Source organism: Balaenoptera physalus (genome assembly GCF_965194825.1).
Source record: "Balaenoptera physalus genome assembly, chromosome: 16".
In the NCBI taxonomy this organism is placed as follows: domain Eukaryota; kingdom Metazoa; phylum Chordata; class Mammalia; order Artiodactyla; family Balaenopteridae; genus Balaenoptera; species Balaenoptera physalus.
The window spans coordinates 80,457,827-80,480,930 of NC_138898.1; the positions used below are offsets into that span (position 1 = coordinate 80,457,827).

General features: G+C 39.4%; 1 protein-coding gene and 2 long non-coding RNA genes across 8 annotated transcripts in view; 1 reads left to right on the forward strand and 2 right to left on the reverse strand.

Moving 5' to 3' along the window:
* Nucleotides 1-23,104, reverse strand: part of AUTS2 (activator of transcription and developmental regulator AUTS2) — a 1,112,861-nt gene that overhangs the window by 688,716 nt on the left and 401,041 nt on the right. The gene's annotated exons all lie outside the window — the stretch shown is intronic.
* The window catches only part of LOC309646275, a 638,120-nt gene that overhangs the window by 557,525 nt on the left and 57,491 nt on the right, over nt 1-23,104 (forward strand). The gene's annotated exons all lie outside the window — the stretch shown is intronic.
* On the reverse strand, nt 8,122-22,240 carry LOC309646293. Its single transcript, XR_014255258.1, has 2 exons — nt 17,718-22,240; nt 8,122-17,405 (listed from the first exon to the last, which is right to left on the reverse strand). It is a non-coding gene; the product is annotated as an uncharacterized lncRNA (long non-coding RNA).

Sequence of the window (23,104 nt, forward strand, 5' to 3'; positions counted from 1 at the left end):
CCCCTACTAACAACATCTTGCACCACAGTGGTACATTTGTTACAATAGACGAATCTACACTGACACATCATTATCACCCAAAGTCCACAGTTTATATTAGAGTTCCCTCTTGGTGTTGGACATTCTTTGAGTTTTCACAAATGTATAATGACACGTATCCACCATTGTGGTATTGTACAGAGTAGTTTCACTGCCCTAAAAATCCTCTGTGCTCTGCCCATTCATCCCTCTCTCCCTCCAACCACTGGAAGCCACTGATTTTTTTTTTTACTGTCTCCATAGTTACCCTTTTCCAGAATGTCATATAGTTGGAGTTATACGGTATGTATGGCTTCTTTCAGACTGGCTTCTTCGTTAATATGCATCTAAGTTTCCTCCACGTGTTTTCATAGCTTGACAGCTCATTTCTTTTTAGCACTAAATAATATTCCATTGTCTGGATGTATCACAGTTTATCCATTTACCGACTGAAGGGCATCTTGGTTGCTTCCAAGTTTTGGCAATTAAAAAGAGATACTGTAAATGCTGTGTGCAGCATTTTTGAGTGGACATAAGTTTTCAAGTCCTTTGGTTAAAGATAGAACACTTTTAATACAGAAAGTTCTCAGCTGCTCTAAAAGACACAACATTCAAAGCTGCTTTGAACATACATTTCCTCCTAAAGTCTCTGGTTTCAATGAGGAATTTCTTAAAAGGTCATGCTTGGAGTACTAATATTTAACATGTATAAGAAAGTTTAAATGCTGAAAACTTAGAAAGAAAAACCCCTCCCCAACTCTTGCTTTAAATATATTTTTCCCCTGTAATATATTTTTAAAGGTAAGATTAGATTTTTAAAGGCCTTCATTAAAAGTAGTAAGGAAAAAAATGGAAAAACATAAGAATGCAAACCACCTTCCCTGGCGAAAAAAAGTTTTTTTCAAATAAGTTCTAAGTTCAAGAGGAGAGATGCTGTTTGGATGTTTGTTTCTCTGCAAACTCTCATCCCACCCACCCTCTGAAAAAATTCATATATGTTCTGTTGTTGAGTTCCTTGAGAGAAGGAATGATGTTTGGATGTTTCTGTGTGTCCAACAAGACTGGATTTAGCACTTATAGCATGTACTGAGTTAAAATTAGTAAATTATTACACTGAACTAGTCAAATCAATACCTCAAGTAATCAGCTCTCCCTCACATCATACACATGTTCAATGCACAATAAATTAATTTGAAGATTTTTAAACTATAGGAACTATGCAGGAACTGGGGAAAATCTCTTTAAATAATTTCACTATTAAAAATCAACCGTTAGAACTGTGCCATGATAAGAGGCTCTTAACTTGAGGAATTTTCACTATACTAAATTTTAAAAATTCATTTCAGTATGTGTTTACTTTTAGAATATAGATTCCTTTGTAATTAAGCCATTACAACTAAGTCAAAGATGACCTAAATAATGATGACAGTGGGTTAGACTTGTGGAGTGCTTACCAGGTACCAGGCACTGTACTAGGGGGCTTTTCATATATTATTACTAATTTTTATAATAATCTTATAAGTATGTGGATATCATAACTCCACATTAGAAATAAGGGACCTGGGGCTCAGAGAAGTGATGTAATCAACCTTCCCAAGGTCATGCGGCTATTAAGAGATGGAGCCTGAACTGGGTCCGTCTGACAGCAAAGCTTATGGTTTTAGCTCTATACCATGTGGATTTCTAAACCAAAGTCATTTATAGACAGTGGTGGTAGAATTTTTATTATAAATATGCACGCCTGTAACTTTCCCACAAAACTGAGATATGTTCTTCAACACTTAATCAATATAATAAAAAGAACCAAATAAAAATAAAAGCCTGAATAATTTGCACAATTAGGTAAGAGTATCTGGTAAAAGAGGGCTTAAGGCATAAATCACAGGTCACATTTTCTCTGCATATAACCAGTTATGCCTGACATAAGAGGATACATTTTTGGAATTGTGTGGGCATCAATCCTTGTGGACGGGTTTATCAAAGTTTTACAGTTCTCTCTTCGGAAACCAAAAAAGTTACCAGAAAATAAAATACATTCTAGTCACTCTATCATTTGTAAACAGTGAAAATGCTTGGATGGATGAGGCTCAAGAGAGCAGCAAATGATCAGTAACACTTGGCTTCCAGGTTGAAGAGAGGCTATGCCACACGTAACTCCCAAGATAACTGCAAGAGCCTCCTGGTTTATCAATCCACTCCACACCCACCTGTCAGAACAATTTCTGTCAAAGAGCATTGTTCAGTACACTTCCTTTGTAAAGATGGCTCTCTATCAACTGCCTCAGTCCTGTTTTCTCAATTTCATCTCTTATTACTCTTCAACTAGGTTCTAGTTCAAGTAAAATCAAGGTGGAAAAGTAGGGAAAGTATTAAAGGATGTTTACAGATTAAGTTCTTGAAAGCAAGTCTTATTCTGTATATTTTTAAAAGCTAACATTTATTAAGTGGTTAATATCTGCCAGACTTTGTACTCAAGATTTTTTAGGCAATATATTATTTAATCCTATAATAACACCAAGAAGGAAACACTATTATCTTCATTTCACAGATTAGAAAACTGAGACATGGCCAGGAAGTGGTGAAGCAGGGTTCAGACCCACAACTGTCTAATTCAATGCCAGTGTTTTTAGCCATTACATCAAAATACCTCTGTCTCCAGATATTCCCAGTTGGGCTAAAAGAAAAGCAGTAAGTTTCCAGTTGACTAAATTTGTAAAGGAACAGTTGCCAGCGAAGGAAGGTGTCAATGGTAGCATGCTGGCAGCTCAAGGGATGGGAATGTGGCGAGCCTGAGAGGTGCTCTTGCCAGCGCTGAGGAAAAACCAATGATATTGTGACTCTGCAGGTGGATTTGAGACCACGGCGTAAAAACAAGCTATCTTACCTTCACGCAGGTCATCCTAAATCCATCTCCAACGATCACTTTCTTTTATATCCCTTGGTCTGGCCACCAATCTGGATAGGAGAGGTGAAGGGGCATCCACAAGCACTCTCCGTCCACTACCTACAGAACGCTCTAAGCTAAACTGAGGGTCCACTTGGGGCAAGGATTATGACGGGGAAGCTATGGAGGAGACCTCAGAATCTGCTCCGAAAGACTGCCCAGTGCTTATGCCAGCTCCCATTCTGCCAGAGCAATCTCAGGCCCTTGCACCAGGGGATGGCGAGGCTTCTTATCCATCTTCCTTTCATTACCTCTGGTCAAAGTCAAAGAGCCTGGATAGAGCCTCCCTTCCCTGATCCAAATCCCTAAATCAGTGCACTGCTTCCATCATCAAAATGATCTTGCCAAATAAATAGAAAGACAGTAAATGACAGTAAAATCAAGGACCAGTAATACAAGTTCATAAACCACACTCTGAAAAACAATGATCTATGGCATTTATTTCTAGATGTTATCTTCTCAACTGCCTTCATTTAAAATATTTTAAAATGTAGTTATTTTTAAAAACCTGTTAAATATATACCAGGACATTCAAAATGACCTTCCAAAGGTACATGGCTTGTTTACCAAATTAGATTAAGGTTTTACAGGGAACGCTGTTTGCCTTTTATACCCTTTGCCTCTCTGCATCCCCACCAAATGTCGGCATAAGTGTTGCCTAGAAAGAACACACTTGGTAAGTATACTTAACTGATCTGCATAGGAATTAGTAGGAATGTTCTGATTTGTGTCTGCTCAGTCAAGGCCTTGGTGCCTGCATCTGCTGCGGCAGTGACATCAGTTTTGCTGACTGGCTTTGGAATTTCTGCTGGAAGAGGCATTCCTCTTCAATACTGTGGCAGCCTCTCTATTCTAACTCATCTGCAATTCCTAGCCCTCTAGAGTCATAGAACCACAGACCAAAGGCACATCTGCTATCTGAAGGTCTACCAATGGCTATTACTGTTGTTCTCACAGCATTTCAAGGACCAAGGACTGCTAAGAAGAAGAGGTGATCCAATGCAGAGAAAAGAGATGGCAGGAATCAGAGTGGTGCAGACAGAAGAAAAACAAGGCAGAAAATTCTAGGAAACCAAGGCTTCTCCTGTGTTGGAAGCACAACACTGATATGCAAACTTTGGTCACAGGACAGCCTCTGCCCAGCATAAAATTATATTCACTTTAGGCATAGTATACTATTCTATATGTGTTAACATTAATGTAAAATTTAAATGTATTTTTTAAAACAGCTTTTAATTGTTCCAAGCAAGTTAAAGTAAGATTCCCACTTTTGTTATCACTGAAAATTTATCGTAGGCTTTCCAATGAGCTTAAAATGAAAATCTTTAACTTGGCTTCAAATTTGGCATGTCTTTCCAGGCTCACTCTTACTAAAGTCTCCCCAGCTCACTCCCAGCCACACTGGCCTTGCAGTTCCTGGAAGTGGCTTATCTCATCTTGCCTTGGGTCTTTGTTGGCAACACTGCTTTTCCTCTCAAACAGCCCCTGGCCAGACCTCTAGCCCTTGGAAATTTACTTTGAGAAAAGTCATTTAAACTGGGTCAGGTACACCTGCTTCCCCACTCACAGTATTCTCTCCTGTTCTGTAACAGCACTTACCATATTTTGTAATTATTATGTGTTTTATCAGTACTTGCCCCATTAAACTGTAAGTTCCATTAGTACTGGAACACTGTCTGTATTTTTCAACATTGTATATCCAATTCCTAACATACTGCTTGCCTCATATTAGGTATACTATGACAATTTTTAGGATGTATAAAAGGATGGATACAAGAAGGACTGCAGGAGATGGTAGAAAGAGGCTGAGACATTAAAGACAAAGCATGTGGTAAGAGGAAATGAGGAAGAACAAGAAACTGTGCAATGAAGACTGTAGGATCATATAATTCCAGAACTGGGAGGAGTCAAGAACCGGCTGGTCCCATCTCCTCATTTCATGAGGGAAGGATGCCATAGTGACTTAAGATCTCACAGCTAACACTAAAGTTGAAATTTCTTAAGCTTAATGTACTGTTTATACTAAATTACAAGAGTCCACATAACTTTTGAGAATATGATTCACAAAGGTCTTACTCTTGAAGAAGATGTAATATGGTAAGTCTGCACAAAAACAAGACAAAACAAACTCAAACAAACAAAAGCATCGATACCTCAGAGCTTCCCCAGCTCCCTTTCAGGCACCACTGACCCAAAAGCCCTGCCCCGCAAAAGGACCATATTCTGTGTGACAGGTATTGTGCTTTACCTAATCCCCCAACTCCATGGGGCCAACACCATCACCTGCCCCACTTACAGAGGAGGTGGAAGCTTAGAGAGGGTAAGTCACTTGCCCAATTTGCCTGGATGACAAAAGGGATTTAAAAGCCAAACAAGAACTTCACATGCAACAGAAGTCCTCATAGAAGGCCTCCAACTCACATCATCAAAAGCATTCCACACGAGTTTGAAATTTTTTAGTGGGTGGCATAAAATAGGAAATGGGAATAATAATGGTTTGTTTTCATATGTCCCACTCGGGAGAGAATGGTTAGGTACCACAGACAGCAGCAACTTGTTTTACTGGAATGACAGCTCAAACCCGATGCCAACATATAATCAACCATAGAACTGTCCTGAGTATGGCACTCATACTCAAGACAAGCTGGGACAAAGTAAGAGAGTAGCACTGACATATATAGACTACCAAATGTAAAACAGATAGCTAGTGGGAAGCAGCCACATAGCACAGGGAGATCAGCTAGGTGCTTTGTGACCACCTAGAGGGGTGGGATAGAGAGAGTGGAAGGGAGATGCAAGAGGGAGGGGATATGGGGATATATGTATACATATAGCTGATTCACTTTGTTATACAGCAGAAACTAACACAACATTATAAAGCAATTATACTCCAATAAAGATGTTAAAAAAAAAAAAGACATGTATGTAACTACCAATGTTTGTTCTCAGTTACTCTCAGCAGACTTTAATGATAACAAGGAGACTAATCCATCCAAATATGAGCTTAATTTCTATTTGCAATCCTGTCAGTTGTTAACAACTGTCAAAACTGTCACTAGATACTAGGCTGTAAGTATAACAATATAATGAAACTAAAAGCAACTCCAAATTCTCCATAGAATGATCAAATACAGCAATAATGTCCATTAGCATCAACAGAATTGATGCAATAATTCTCATTTCCTCTTACAACCTTCACAAACTTGGCCAGAAAAATAAGTCAGTAAGTCCAATCTCTTACAGTATATATTATGCTACATTTCCTAAGCACTTTTTTCCTTCCTTCCTTCCTTCCTTCCTCTGTCCCACAAATATTTGTTACATTACTATTAAGTACAATGCAATGGGTAAATGCTATCTCATTTGATCCTTGTGCAGTCCTCTAGGGTAAGAAGGACAACATAGGAAGAAAGGTTCACAAAGTTACCCATTAAGTGTAATACAGGAAAAGACAGAGTTGGAATTACAAACCAGATTTCCTAATTCCTCATCTAGTGCTCTTTGGGAATGTTACATCTCACACGGCACTGATTTTTCATAAGGCACTAGGTAAGCACCAAACAGTTGAAGGAAAATCTATATACTAGCTTTTGCTATTTTCCTCTGTTCTCCATCATAATCACCCTAGGACACTAAAAACCTCCTGCATATATAATCTAAAGGACTCTTTTTGTTTTGTTTTTGTTTCTCCATTTTGCACACATCCAGACTTCCAACTACAATTAAAAGGATTCACATTCCCTGTCCCCCACCAATAGCCTTTTCCCTTAAACCCACTCACCTTGGGCTATACTTCTTTCTCTACCAAAAAATACCAGGATTCTTGCCAGTCTCTCCAGGATTCACAGGCTCCAACCTAACTTGCCACCCCAGAGCCACAAAGATCTTGCTCCAATCACAATGCTTTCCAATGCATGACATTCTTTCTTTCTCTACAATTCACGACTTGCACAATATGGCTCACACTTGGATAACACACATTACCGCTGTACAAACATATACATACTCACATTACAAGGGATGCTCAATGCTTAAAACCTTTTCCCTTTTGGTCATACTATTTAACTCAATGAACTATAGTACCTATTTTTTTTTAATAATAGCTTTACTGAGATATAATTTGCATATGATATGATTCACCCACTTACTTAAAAGTATACAATTCAATGGCTTTTATTACATTCAGTTAGTTATGCAATCATCACCACGGAATAATTTTAGAATATTTTCATCACTCCAAAAAGAAAACCCTATGCTCATTAGTAGTCACTCCTCATCTCCCCCATCTCCCTCAGCCCTAGGCAACCACTAATCTACTTTCAATTGCTATAGGTTTGCCTATTCTGGATATTTCAATATAAATGGAATTACATAATATGTGGTCTTTTGTGACTGGCTTCTTTCACTTAGTGTAATATTTTCATCCCCCCCCCCTTTTTTCTTTTAAGCTGCCTTGATCTGCGTATTCAGCCATGTCTCCCTGACAACTCTTCCTGGAGTAACTGGACAATAAAAGTAAACCAACATAGCAATTATAGGGATGGCCAGAGAGGAGAATCCCTTACATGGTCCTTCAGAGGATCTGAAGCCCACAGCCCTACAGCTTGTCCACAAACAACATTTCAACACTGTCCCTAACAAAATACCTCATGGCTTTGGTTTGAAGGAGCTGCAAAGACATTCATGGTATGTGTATACCCAGTGGCCAGAGGGGTTGATAGGAAGTCTTAATGAGGTCGTCACATATTTAACTATATCAACAGCTTTTTTTTTTTTTAAGGGATGATCACAGGTTTGGGTACAAAATCCAGATTCAGGTTCATCAGTCTAATCAAACTAGCTGTCTCTAATTGAAACATTTACCAAGAGAAAAAGATATTTGTTTTCATGGAAAGGTTTTATTCTTTTGTTTTGTGAAAACCCTGGCCACAAAAATAGTCCCCAGGAAGTCCTTCTAAATCCTAAGAAGACAAGTGGAGGAATGATAATTAAATGTTTCATTAGTGTTTGCCATATAGTGAGCCTATTCATTTCAGTGAGGTCAAATTTATGATACAGCAGAGTCAGAATTTTATGTGCTCTATGTATACTTTATAGTACATTGGGGCATCTCATAAAAATCAATTGTACAGTACGTTTATGTCCTTTTTTTTTAAAAAAAAAAAAAAGCCCTAGGTTATAATTTAAGATTTTAAATGATTAGAAAGGTTTATAATTTTTGCCTCTTTACTTTTATGACTCACTATGAGAAGAACTTAGTTGGTGCCAAGACCGTGATCAGAAATATTACCCCCCAACTACTATCTTGTTTCTTTGGGAAAATATGCTTCACTTTTTAAGATGATCTCTACATAAAAAGTGACAGCTGAAAAAATAAAAAAAAAATAAAAAATAAAAAATAAAAAAAAAATAGTGACAGCTGTCATTATACAGTTTCCTCTCTTCAGTTACCTTATTTTGGAGGTAGTGGGAGTGCTGTTTTTCAAGTTTTAGTTCAGTTTTCTTCTCCTTAATCAAATCACAGATTCTTTGTGAGCACCATATTTTCTCTTTATTTCCTAAGTGACACACAGCGTATAGTAGGTGCTAAAGAAATGGGTTCTCAGCTTCACTGAACCAATATACAGAAATAGGAGCAGATGTGGTGCTCTTATGAGAAGGCAAAAATTAGGGCATCACTCTTGTACAGGGAAGCCAGGTTCCCTGATCAATCTTGTGGGGAAATCTGTTCAATTACTCAATATCCTCAAAGCGCCTTCTTCAAATGAGCACGTTCAGGGGCTCAATCCATCTTCACTGCACTATGGTAGATGAACTGTTCTAACATCTAATTCTTTTTATAAAGCAGAAAATGTTTCTCAAGCTCTTTATGGCTGATTGAACTAATTTACTGTGGAACAGGCAGCAGCCTATCTTTAGATAAATGCTAATCAGGACGTTAGTGCTCTCTTTGGTCTGACTGCCACTATTATGCTGAAAGGGAAGGTCAACAGCTAATAAACCCAGTTAACAAGCCATTCTGAACTTCACTTTAGCTTAACACTCTTCAAAGTTGCAGTCATTAAATCCATAGATTATTAGAGGCTGCCCCACTGTTTTCACTGCACACGAAGACAAACTTTCAGTATAGACATTAATTGAATTAACACTGTCTAATCCAATTTTATAGAGTGTAAACTGAGATATGACCGAGGGGAAGGCCTTCTCAAATGCCCTCACAATAAACCAAGGGGAATACAGTCATCCAAGATTAGACTTTGGCTGAACAGGGACAGGAAACATGGCATGTTAATGGCTTCTTTTCCCTCACAGCCCTCTCTCCCTTTCTTTCTTCCTTGAAATCTTTCAACGAGTAAAAGAAAGGCATTTTGTAGTTGCTAGAGGATAGTTTTACACTGCAGAAAAGCCAGGCAAAAAAACAGTAAGGCCATTTCTATTATGGTCCCATACAACCCAGGTTGACAATGCAGTCTCAGACAGGCAGTAGTGGGATCCCTTTCTACCAGATATGACTAGGATAACTAGTTCAATCCCAGACCCCTAAGAGGCTACCTCCTTCTATAATAACCAAAGGGCTGTCAAAACATTCTAAAGGAAGACCAAATGGCTCTAAGTCTAATTTAGAAACTAAAAATATTTCAACATTATGCACTAGAGAGTTCTCTTTATAACAAGATGGGCAGCAAACTGGTTTAATCAACAGTTTTTGATAAATACTAAGAGGCTCACTCCCTTGCCCTTATCACATATGAGGGGGTCTAGTTCTTGTTTATTTCCCACTGATCAGTCTCCCCTTCTCAAGCAGAAGGAGATGGGTAGACAGTAAACTATTTCCTTTAAGTGGGAAGACAGCTGTTTTCTCTATTTTGCCTATCTGTGGATACCAAAATAGGGAGGGAGAGAATAAGAATGCATGTGGACAGAAACCTAACAACTGATCAAGACCAACCCACAAGAGAATGATCATACGACCATCTTGGTTCCACTTCACATGAGGCCCTGCTAAAGTAAGGTTCCCCACCCTAAATGTTATCTTACTATTAAAACCAAAAAAATCTTAAGGTAATTAGAGTAGGTCTTTGTTCCTTGTATCTAAACAAGCCAGAAGAGAACGAACACAATTTCCCATATTCCCTGAGGTCTACCTAGGTTTATAGGACAAGTAAAGAACAAACATGAGGGGTCTTTATCATTCATTTAACTAATGATAATCCAATTTTATTATATGATACTTCATTTCCTAAGGGCAGTAGAAATGTATCCATTAGGAACAGAGGTCTGACCTACTTTATGCCTTATAGCACTGTTACATACCATGAAATTTGTATAATCTCTTTGACAATGTGTATCAAAATGTAAAATGCACATTCCTTTTTACATAATGTCTTAGGTTTGGTTCAAGCATTTCTTGCAATTTCCCAGGTCACGAAGATGCTGCTGGTCCAAGGGCCATACTTTGAGAACTACTAATATAGGAGTTACACAAGACTGAGCAGTGAAAAGAAGCCCAAGGAAACATGAGAAGCAAGGAGAGATTCAAAGAAGAAACGTTTAAAAATAGGAACATTTAAGAGATATCCAAGGAAGAGAGGTCAATCAAAGCAACCCAAAGTAGTTTGAGGAGAACCAGACAGGGCTAAAATCAAGAAAACCAAGAGCAGAGAGTTTCAAGAAAGAAGCTATCACAAGAATCTTTAAATCAAAGATAAACATGTTCTGTCCCAGTAGCCTCAACAAGCCAGCACCTTGGCATCTGCAGGGGCTTCATCTCCGGGCCAAGTCCATCTGTCTCTCTGTCTCCTGTCCCTCCCCCCTTCTCTCTGTCCTGCCCATTTACAAAATTTAAAAAAGCACCTAGGTATACTCACTCAAATATAGTAAAGATGAACAAACATGTTAATGTCTATGTCCTTTAAAATGGCAGCCCTTGCCTGCTGGCTATAAAGCTCCCCAAAGGTCCACACAGTCATCTGAAGTTGGGAAACTTTTCCAACTTGTCAAGACAAAACCCACTGAAGCTAACTTGCCAGAACTCAAGTTGGCACATGGTGTGAGGCAAGTGCCATCTACAAACATCCGAGCTGTTTCTTGCCAAGCTGTAGGAAAGTGCCAACCTAGATCTCCAATTAGGCTTGGAACAAGTAAGCCCTTCCACTTGTGTGCATTTTGAACATCCGTCAGCAATGCTTCCAATGTGTGCCGGAAGGAGCCAACCTCCACAGAGGGAACTCAAAGGCTGCTCTCACCTCTGTCTGTCAAATTCCACTTCGAAGTGCCAGCAGCCTAGCAGAAGTTGCTGGCAGTGACTAAAACTAGGCAAGGGAAGATGGAAGAAAATGGCTGGGAGCCACCAAGAAGGGGAAGAATATTATTAGGACAAATTTCTGCAGATGAGGCCAGCTCCTCCAGTGAAACCAAGGAGAGCTGCCTCGCCTTCCTTCTAGTGAAAATCTGGCCGCAGATTAGGTAGCAGGCACCACCTGAAGTCTTGTGCCAGACCTGCAGCTGCACTGCCCATCCGCTGTGACTGATCCGTCTGTTGACTGAGCCAGCACATTAAGGGGTTGGCAGCAGACAAGGAAGCAATCCATCAGTGAGAAAAACAGGCCAGAGGGCACTGGGAGGTGACCCTCCTTAGAACTTTTCATGCCTAGTTCAGAAACTATCTTGTCTGCTTGGCATAGTGATGGGCACCCAATCCGCTTTTACTTATCTAATCTGAAAACCCAGGTTGCTCAGCCAGCATCCTGAACTGCCTATACTGAAAATATGCCTTGGTGAAAAAAGTATGAAGATATCGAATTCTTCAGCCAAATGCTACACTGCAAAAGAAGCAACGATGATAATAAGGGAGGAAATATTAGAGAGACAAGAGGACACAGAAGAAGAGATATGAACGGGGAAGACAGGTCAGGGTTTGGATCTTGAGCTCAGCCACTGAATAGCTAGCAGCTCTTTGAGCCTCAGTTTCTTTACCCATAAGGCAAAATAAAATAAGAATAACTCTATGCAATCTGTGGAACTGTCAAGAGTATTACATGAGATCATAAGTATAAAGTATCCAACAGAACACACAACACATAATAGGTGCTCAGTTATTGCTAGCTATTATTGTGATTATTATACTGTCACCTGAAGTTCATTAACACTAATGATGTCTCATAAACTCATTTGTGTGTGTGAGAGAGAGAGAAACACAGTGAAGAAACAGGAATGAGAGACTGTGATGGTTAATTTCATGTGTCAACTTGGCAAGGCTGTTGTAGCCGGTTATTTAATCAAACACACTTTTAGGTGTTGCTGTCAAGGTATTCTGTAGATATGGTTAATGTCTACAATTAGTTGACTTTAAATAAAGGAGATTACCCTCAATAATATGGGTGTGTCTCACCCACTCAGTTGAAGGCCTTAGGAACAAAAACTAAGGTTTCCCCGAAAAGAAAAAAATTCTGCCTCAAGATTATAGCATCAACTCCTGTCAAGTTTCCAGCCTGCAGCCTGCCCTACAGATTTCAAACTTGCCAGCCTCGACAATCAAGTGACCCAATTCCTTAAAATAAATCTCTTCATTCACACACACACACACACCCCCTCCTATTGGTTCTGTTTCTCTGGGTTACACCAACTGATACAGAGATAGGGAGAAACAGACCCACAGACCAACAGAAATAAAAACAAAGAGAAAGAAAAGGAGAGAGGAGAGAAAAACTTAAATTAGCTGGAACTATTTAAAGAGCTTGAGGCTCCCTATATAATTACTCCATGATTAATGGAAATGCTCACAGCACTGCCCTGCCAAGTTAACCAGCATTCAGAGGACTTTAAAAGCAACTTTGTAGTTTGATTGTAATGTCACATAATACATGTTGATCTCAATTCACTACCTACTTGCTTCACTTGGCCACCCAATACCTGCTTGTTTCAAGGCATACTGCTACATCAAAATTATATTAAGATATAATTAGGACTGACTATATTTAAAGTAACTTAGTTTTCTAATAAGGCCAGAACTGCCTTTTCAACCCAGACCCTGGTCTTTTACTTAAAGTCAGGCAAAAATGTTAATCATTAAAATAAAACATTTAAGAATCCAGAATTGTAAGGGGAAAAAGAAAAGAAAAAAAAGAAAGAAAGAAAGAAAGAAAAAGCCTGGCAGTAGTGCAAAAGCACTCCTAAAATTACTCTCATCTGTTTCAATGAGACTGCCCATTAAATTAGTCCTTGAATGATTTGTGTATACTTTCTTATCTAAATACAGTTTATAATCCTCTCTCTAGTCTAGTCACTAAAGTTTTTCTTGAGGTATTACATATAGACAGATTACAGGAATAGAGGGGAAAGTTCTAAGGATCTCTGACTTACATTTTTTTTCTTTATGGGTCAACATCCTTTTAATTGTATAGAAACTATATTTGGTCGGCCTGGATTTGCAGCAGGATGGACACCCAGACAGATTTAACTCAGATCTATTCCCTAGATGAGAGTCTCACTTTGGTATGTTTATTACTTCACTTGGAAACCATTTCAATGAATTTAAAGAGCGTTTAATTTAGATAAGCGAATGTTGCTTCCAATCCTCTAAGCAAACTACAGAAAAAAAGAAGTAAAACACCATTTATAAGTCCTCATTATGGACCAGAAAATCTTCTAAGTGCTTTGCACTTACTAACTCTCTGCCTCCACTTTACAGATGAGGTCATCGAGGCCAGTGAAGTTGAGAAAGTTGCTCAAGGTCACATGGTTGACAGGGAGCAGGCTCCAAAGCCTGGACCCTCCTCCTGCCTTCCATCAATACACCATCTCTGCACACAGAAAACAGAGTGACACAGATCCATTCTGATCTCTAGCAAGGAATTTAAGAAAATGACATTCACCAGGAAGAGCAGTTTGCAATGTTGTGAGGAACTGGCAAAGCTATCATTTGGCTTTAACTTAAAGTGACAAAGTTGTTAATGATCTCACTTAACTCAAGTTTCCCTGTTTCTCCAAATGATTAGAAATTAAGGTGCATTTATCATCAGTGATAATGATCTTATAAAAAACACACACTTAAGTCAAGTGCATCGAGAAATCACCAGTCAGAGGGTTGCCTGTACAAATGCCTAGTTAGTTAAGAATTAAATGGTAAGAGGCAAACTACTCAGCACTACATCCATAAGGAACGTTACTCCCTTAATTGAATGGCTGGCTTACTTAACTGTCCCCTTTGAAGTGATTTATTGAATCAAAAAGGTGTTAAATTCTATTAGCCTCACACCCACAAGAGTTCAGGGAACAGCCTCTGTGGCAGTAAACAGTAACAAGCAGAGGCTTCTCACAGACACTACCTACGGATTTGCTCATCAGTCTTGGATTTTGGACAGCTGTGAGGCTCTCATTCGGTTTAGTTACTAGCAACTCTCCCTTTGCTCCGCTGTTATGACCAATTATGGCAGATTGGGAAATATGTCATCTAGGGGCCTCTTCTTATATCAATATTTGATTGCTTTCCATGCAAAACATGCCATTAAATTAATCAGAGGTTGATTCTCACCACAAACACCTTATAACCAGGTCAAATTAAGATAAAAGTCCATGCTCTTTGCCTCTGTGAAACTGGAACACTAAACCAGACATTAATGTCAGCATACAGATTAAATGTCATTAAAAGCAATTTGTCACCTACAAACATTTATCTCAATCTAATAATTAGCTAAAGGTCAGCAATAAACCTGTGTATTAATCTACATTCCCTTTCCTTTAGGATGCAAAACAAGGCTGAAGTCAGTATGCAAATTTGGGTAATCTTAAATAAACACGCCAATTTGGAAAAATTCAACAGAGTTAAATACTAGCAGGGGGTAGTGACCCAAGAAAGGCAGATTGAGGAGCAGAGGGAAGGAGGTGCTGTAAGACCTTAAGTCTTGGGCATCACAGCTTTACGAAATCACTTTTCTTATCTACCCGTCCCCTAACGTACCTGATGACCCTTTCCACATTAGTTAACTACAGTCAATATGTGAAGCATTTGTTCTCTCTGGATGTTGCAGCCTAGAAAATACATAAAGTTCCAAGAGTAATGAATTCCGGATGCCCAGTCTGGAGTAGTGAATGGGGCCTCTTCAATCCATTGAGAAACAACCTCTTCTCCTTTGCTCCGCCTTCCCTCTCATTCAGCTTCACACGTCTAAGAACATAAACTTCTAGTTAAGAACAAGTATTTTAAAAGCAGGTTAATGCGGATAGAGATAAAATCCAGTTAATTAAAAGAAAAAGTTCCAGTGGACGACCTTAAGAGAAGCTAGGGATGGTCCTAAAGCGTTTTTTATTGGGGAGAAATTTGTGGGAGTGGCGGCAGTGGGTGCAGGAAAGAAGAAAGGGAAGCGGGAACCACCCATGCGAATTCTGGCTGAGACAAAAAGGCTTTGGACTCTACCATTTGGAGCACTCAAGATTCATTCAACAACAACAGCAGCAAAATCTATTCCTTTGGGCAACATACTGTGAATATAATAATGAACTAAACAAAGTCACTGCCCTCATGAACTGACAGTTTCTCTCCTGAGGAGTCTGAAAACAACAGGTTATTGCTATAGAATGTTTAAACTGCCAACTTTGAGGGAACTCAAGGTAGCAGATCTTAAGAGATGCCCTTGACCCACGTGCAGATGCAGGCGACAGTGGAAGCAGGGTTTCTTCAAAAGGCAACTCCACAATTTTGATTACTTGGTATTACATTCCATTAAATGCCTTTCTAAAACAATATTTAGTTTTGGTTTGGGAAGAGGTATAAGTGGGTGGCAGGAACCTGGCAAAAGTTCTGTGTAGAGGAATGGAATGTCAAGTAGACGCCATGTCCTATATATCAACGGGTCGCTGTGTTTGGCAAAGAGTAGACTTTCAACAAATAGATCTGGAAGAACTGCTCCACAATCAAGTTGAACTAATATTCTCTTTTACCTTTCTCCCCTATCCATCTTGGACATACCCAGATCTGTGTGTCCTGGTCCAAATGTGACCATAAAGTAAAGGAAAATCCAGTATTAGAACTAAGCAATGGGATATTCTGGTAAACACATGAGACTCATCAGGGGAGGAAATGTAACAGAACCAATGGAATAAGAGATCCAAATTATGTTGCTGCATTCCCTGCAAACCACATATGAATTTTTTATATCAACACATTGTCTGATAACAACCACAATAATACTAACTGACAACCAATGAACACTCATATAGGTCCAGCACTATTCTAAAAGCTTGACTTTTAAAAAAAAAAAATTTATTTATTTACTTATTTATTTATTTTTGTCTGCGTTGGGTCTTCGTTGCTGCGCACGGGCTTTTTTCTAGTTGTGGCGAGCGGGGGCTACTCTTCATTGTGGTGCGTGAGCTTCTCATTGCAGTGGATTCTAGGCTCGCAGGCTCAGTAGTTGTGGCTCACAGGCTCTAGAGCGCAGGCTCAGTAGTTGTGGCACATGGGCTTAGTTGCTCTGCGGCATGTGGGATCTTCCCAGACCAGAGATGGAACCCATGTCCTTGCATTGGCAGGCAGATTCTGAACCACTGCGCCACCAGGGAAGTCCCCTAAAAGCTTGACTTTTATGAACTCATTAACTGTCTGAACAACTCTACGAGGTAGGTAGTACAAGTTAACTACATTCATTGAGGTAACAGAGACAGTAAGTGACAGAGCCAAGGCTGAAACAACCCAGAAGCTCCAGCTTCAGAGTCTGTGTTCAAACCATGACATCACACTGCCAACTATAGTCCTAAGAATGTTACTGACCCATCAGTGAAAACAAATGTAAATGGAGTTAGGCAAACCAGTATATAACAGAAAAGGGAAGGGCACCCACAAAAACTATTTTAAAGGTAAGACTAAAGATATTTTCACTCCTACTGTAAGCAACTCACCAAAGAAAACTGCAAATAAATCTCATTTCACATTAGAATATACCACAAATTAAGTCAGATTTATTGAGCAGTACTTGCTATTTATAAGGAACCTGACTGTGAAAAACTTGGGAAGCCAGGATCTCTTTTGCAGAGAAAAGAGTCAATGACATAGAGAAGAGTCCTGAACAGAAATAAAATCAGTGAAGTTTCAGCCTCAGCTTGGCTATAATAAGCTATCTTGAACAGTCATTTCTCTTTTATGGCTCTCAGTTTCCTGACTTGTAAAATCAAGGGGTTGAAGCAGGTCCCTGGTATACTTTTTAGTCCTAGTAAGGTGTGGTTTTTGTGAAATCCAGATGTTCATTGATTTTAAGGATGATTAGTCCAGCTGCACTTTATTACACTGAATATGCTTTATTTAATCCCTTCAACTGTGAATGCACAATTCAGCACACAAAGAAAAGCAAAAAGGAAACTATAAAGGATGGTAGTTAAAGAAAGTTTTTAAAGGATACTGATAAACTTCATGGACAGCCCCCAAAAGGGGTTAAAAAAACATACAGGGCTTCCCTGGTGGCGCAGTGGTTGAGAATCTGCCTGCCAATGCAGGGGACACGGGTTCGTGCCCTGGTCTGGGAAGATCCCACATGCCGCGGAGCAGCTAAGCCCGTGAGCCACAAATACTGAGCCTGCGCGTCTGGAGCCTGTGCTCCGCAACAGGAGAGGCCGCGATGGTGAGAGGCCCGCGCACCGCGATGAGGAGTGGCCCCCGCTTGCCGCAACTACGGGAAGCCCTGGCACAGAAACGAAGACCCAACACAGCCATAAATAAATAAATAAATAATAATTAAAAAAAAAAAAAAACAAACATACATACAAAACTATTTCCAGATATGCCAACTAAACAGGGAAAGTAATTTGCATTTCTATGGGAGGCTTGATGATAGTTTGATGTGGGGAGGCTGCATGAGACAGAGACCAAGGAACTGAAATGAACATGGAAAAAATAAAAAATAAAACCTAGATTCTATTTTCACCTTTCCTTATAGGCTCTCAGGATGAGTTCTGAAGAGTCAATTAACCTTCCCATTCCTGAATTTATTTCCAAATTGTCCACTTCACCCTTCCAAATAATTCCCAATGGGATCAGGTTTTTAAAAATATTTAAACAAAAAAACCATCACAATATAATTGCGTATTTTCCAATTCTCATTCTAAAGATTGCCTTCCTGTGGGCATTTCAGCTATGATGGCCAATTTGACTTTATCTGGAGAAAAAAAAAAAATCTGAAAATACTTGTATATGAGCAGAAAGCCTTCTGTGGTTGAAGAGGCCACAGCAGTCCCGTTGGAGATGCTCCAGCTAACCCTCTGCAGGGCAGAGAACCAGCTCCGAAGCCTATACGTGGGAATTCTTGTTTGCACAAGTCATGGGCATTCGGCCTTTTGTGAAATGACAGCATAAAGCTCAGAGGAACACCACTCGGCCCTGCAGCTGTGGCCAAGACTGTGATGTTTAAAGGTTACAGTGATTAAGCACTGTAATTAATTTAGTCTCAGCAAAATCAATTCCACTCAAGCACAAATCTCTAATTTACATACCAGAGCAAGCCTAACTTGGTTCTGATCAATATAATTTGAAATGTATGATAATCTCCCACCCTCCTGTTCCTAACCTCTCCCTCTCCCCATAAAGAAAGGCATATTATTGGGAAATCAGAGAAAAATCAAATTTACATTCAGTTTGGCAAAGTTAACACAATCTTTGATTTGGCTAAATATTATTTTATTTCCTTGACTTGGCCATGTTTCAAGTGGTGAACAGTACTGAACTTTAACCTAGACTGCTGCCTAATGCATGAGATAGAGAGACCTCCTAGAAGTTGAGGTTTTATGGCATTGCCTGGTCAGTCTTTATCACACATACCAGTTCAAAAGCACATCAGAGTATGTTACGTTTACTGGTATACCATACCCATTTCTACAAAAATACCAAAAAGTTTGTCAAGGAAATGTACAATTACTTTCCATTCTCTCCATGGTAGGCTGTACAATGTGTGAAGAGAAAGTAATGAACTATGTGACATAGGCAAATGAAACAAGACACCCTGTTCATAGGCGCCCCTCCCTGACCAAGCATCAGAAATTCCTTGCTTCTGCTGTGCATTCTCCAGACCAATTTTAGCCCACAGAAGCCACCAGAATGGTTCATCTTCACAGTCACCTCTCCATCCCTCAAATCTCCTCCTGAATTACCACACAATCCCAGTGGTTAAATGAGAAAAAATATTACTTAAAAGGGGGCCAAGGTACTACAGAAGGAAATATAGAAAATCCCTTAGCTATCAATAACAATGTCAATTACATGTCATAAAATTAACACAGAATATTTAGGCCTGTCAAAGTGACCCTCTTAAAATGACCTCACTTCTGTTTTCAGTTCAACTCAAGTCATCTCTATCACCTAGAAAACACTTACTTGACCATTAGAACTACCGTCTATTCTTTTTCCTTTCTTGCATTTAATAACTTTTAGAGTAAGCTCTGCTTTTACTTACAGTCTTTGTATAGTTTTCTTAACATATTGAGATCTGCCTTCCATGCTATTGAAAATTTTCCCCTGAAAGGAGCAATAGTTTCAGTCTGAAACCAAGTAGTCTTGTTTCAGTTCCCCAGCTGCAATTGCTACAAATTTGGACATTAGTCTGAATTTAAAATTTGAGTTTTGAACAACTGCAGACAGAGATTTATCTGCAAGCAGAAATGCAACCCTGCATGTCTAAGCACAAGGCAAAAAATGATGACCAGTTGATGCTGAAAAACATCAATGTTTACAGAATAAAATTCAGACAGAACCACACTAGAGACATTTGCCTAAGCCATGGACACTTAAATGCTTTACCAATTTTTCTTAAAAGGAGATACGGATAATTCATTCGAGAATGAAATTTCATTTTGTTTGGTGTATTATTCACAGTCTGCTGCATACTATTTCTTTCCATGAACTGTGAATCAAGAAGACAATCCTCTCACAACATGGATTGTGTCACCTCAACTTAATTCTTTTTTTATTGTCCTTGTAAAGCTTCTGCGTAAAGGAGTCTGTCATTTACTGAGGAGGTTATTATACTATGTTATCTATAGTGGTTACAAATGTGAGCTCAGAATTCAGATGCACCTGCCCTTAAATTCCAGCTCAGCCACTTAACAGCTATGAGATTTTGTACAATTATTTTAATCTCAACTTTTTTGTATTTGCATCTTTTAAAATGGGGGTAATGACAGTACCTAGTTCACTAAGTTTTAGTGAGGACTAAGCAAGATCTTGCCTTTCGGTCACAGTACCCGGCTCATGGTAAGCAATAAACAATGTGTTTGCTTCTTATTGTTGACCATCTTCATCAGGCACTGTCACAGGCACAGGGGATATAAGGACAAGTAAGACTCTGCCTTCTCAGCTGAGATGACCAGATTAGCTCTTGGTTAGTCAAGGAAAAGAAAAAATTGAACGTAACAGGACTCTGGGGGGAGTGGGCAGGGGAGACACCAAATTTCGTCTCTTCACACTTGAGATAGTGTTGCTTGGTTACAATAAAGCAAATGACAACTGCTACTACCACAACAGTTGGATATAAGGATCTCTCAGAGATGTAAAAGAAACACTGTGTTCATAATTTTCTATTTCCAAGAAAATGGCAATAGTTTAGTACCGCATAAACTGTGGTTGCCTCGAAAGAAAGACACCACATAACAAGCACCTTGTATGAAAAGGTTCGTTTGGAGCCACTTGCAGGAACAAGCCCTGGGAAACTAGCTGTCCATGCCAGTTCCACTGCACCAGGTAGAGTACGCTGGGCAAAACACTCTCAAACTTCCTGTGCCAGCACTAGGAAAAGAACACCTACTGAACAAGACAGTTCAACCTGTTATCTTCCTATAGTCACATGTGATCTGCAGAGGTGTGCACGCAAAAGAAGCAAAGCCTCATGTGTAAGCAAGCACATGAGAGAACTACTGAAAAATCAGAGAGCAAGAGGAAGAAGTAATACAGTACTTAGAAGAAGAGCAAGTGAAACTAAGCATCAATATTGAAATCCTGACTCACTGAACAAGTATCCTTTGAGGAGTGGACAAAATACTGCAATGAGCGCTGGGAGCAACACCGATGCATGAGAAGACCTCAGTGATTTCTGAGGAGGCAGGTTTTATTTTGACGTGTTCTCTTTTTTCGCCATCAAAACCATCCCAGGAAAACAAGAGCTAAGAGGAATGGTTTTCGTCGGATATCGGCCTTTCCTTTCTAATCCTCCCAATTAGTTAAGAGCAATGCCTCACTTAGTGCTTTACTGGATTTAAAATGTTTGTCTCTCTAAGCTCCCTTTTAAACCTGAGAGGAAAGAGTGGGCTTCAGTCCAGGTTCAAGCCTTCCATTGGGAACAATATCTAACTAGAATCTCATAATATTTTGATTGTATTACATTCATTTTTACAGTTATTTTCTTACAGCAAGTGATATTTGCCTTCTGTTTATTATAGTGACAATATTTTCTTTTTTAAAGAAATTTATTTTGGCAAAAAAAAAGGAAACAAAACTAGTCAATTGAAAAAATCTGCTGAATAAGTAATTGTAGAGATGGGACTCCAAAATGGCAAGAGTTGAGGAAGATGGTAGGTGGCCCTTGGCTAATACGGGTATCATGAAGTCATTAGCAAGTGGAGAAACTGAAAACTTCCTCCACAGTTCATCCTAACAGCTATGTCCACCTCCCACTCTGCCTTCCATGGGTCAATACTGAATTTCATTAATAGTCAAATGTGGACAAGAGGAGGATGGGGTGAGCTTATTAAATGAAGTTATGCCAGTTTTTCTGCCCTCATTCAATCCAATAGTTCTTCCTCTACATGGGGGGATTTAGGAGAGCTGAAAGTGATATTGGCTTAAGCAGAATTTCCAGCTCCCACTTCCCAGGCTGGAGATCCTTCTCATCTCTGCTGGCTGCTCTGAGTTTAACAAGATATGAATTTCAGGAGACTGGATTTATTTTCCAACCCAAGTTAGCCCTCAAGGTTTAGACAGTCAGTAAATTGTTGCCACCAGCTTTAGGAAAGGAAGCAAATTTTCACAGAAAGATTAATAATCAAATTGTGTTCATTGCATCACAGGTAGGTACAGTTGCAAGGCTGTGGCACAAATAATCTTTCAGTTTCCAGCTACATATCCACATTTTTACCCTCTGCTGCACCAAACTTTAAAGGGAACTAAATTGTCCCAGTAAGGGGTGTTTTCCCTGAAATGTGCTAGCTCCTATAAACAGCAACCATACGGAAATTTCCTGTGTAAGATATTCTTTCTCCTCCTTCTAATTTCTCCATGCCAGCAAAACACACAATCCTATTCACCAGCACTTTCTATAAGCCAAGTTCTAGAAAATCCTTTTGCTAAACTATCACTTGTTTTATCTTTTATCCCCATAGCAGAAATACCTTAAATTATAAATACAACTCAGCTATCTGATCTGAAAAGCCATCATCACATACTGATCACATCAGTTTTTCTTTCAACTGAAGTTCATGGGCAAAAGATGTTGCCTCAGTGTCAGCATGGTGTGCTTTCAAATATTAAGCTTAATCTGATCTTCCTGATTGCAAAGGCAGAGTCTTTTAACACCATTCAATGTACAATTACCTTTAAAGGATAATGGCATTATTACCTTCACTGGGGCCTTGGACATTGTCTCTCCCTCCTTAACATGGAGGTCTATGCACACAAGGAGAGGAGTGTAGGTAACAAGCTAAGGGAAGGATCAAGGGAGAAGTGGAAAAGGAAGAGGGGAAAAAAAGGCGGTGGGGGGGTGGAAAGTAAAGCAAGTGAAACAATGAAGGGAAGACAAAGTATGGAAAATTCCTAATTTCTGAACACTCAACACCATATAGTCCTGTATTTTTACACGATGTGTTCCAGAAAATAGATGTTAAAATTATTTGTGGGTTAAACAATAAACTGAAATGTTTATAAAGAAGGTCTCTTTGCAGAGAGCTAAAAATATGAACCACGAAGGCAGAAAAGAATTGCCCGAGATGCCGGGGCCCAGGGTGAGAAGGAGCAGTGTGGAGACCACGCTCCCTCCAGCCAGTCCTGCTGCTCTGTCCCTTCAAACTTGTCCACTTCCTTGCCCTAAGCATTCAGGGAGGTTGTTAACTGGTGACCCCTTGTTAATTCTTCCTGCCCCCTTCCCTCACAAGAGGCCTCAACCGGTACCTCAA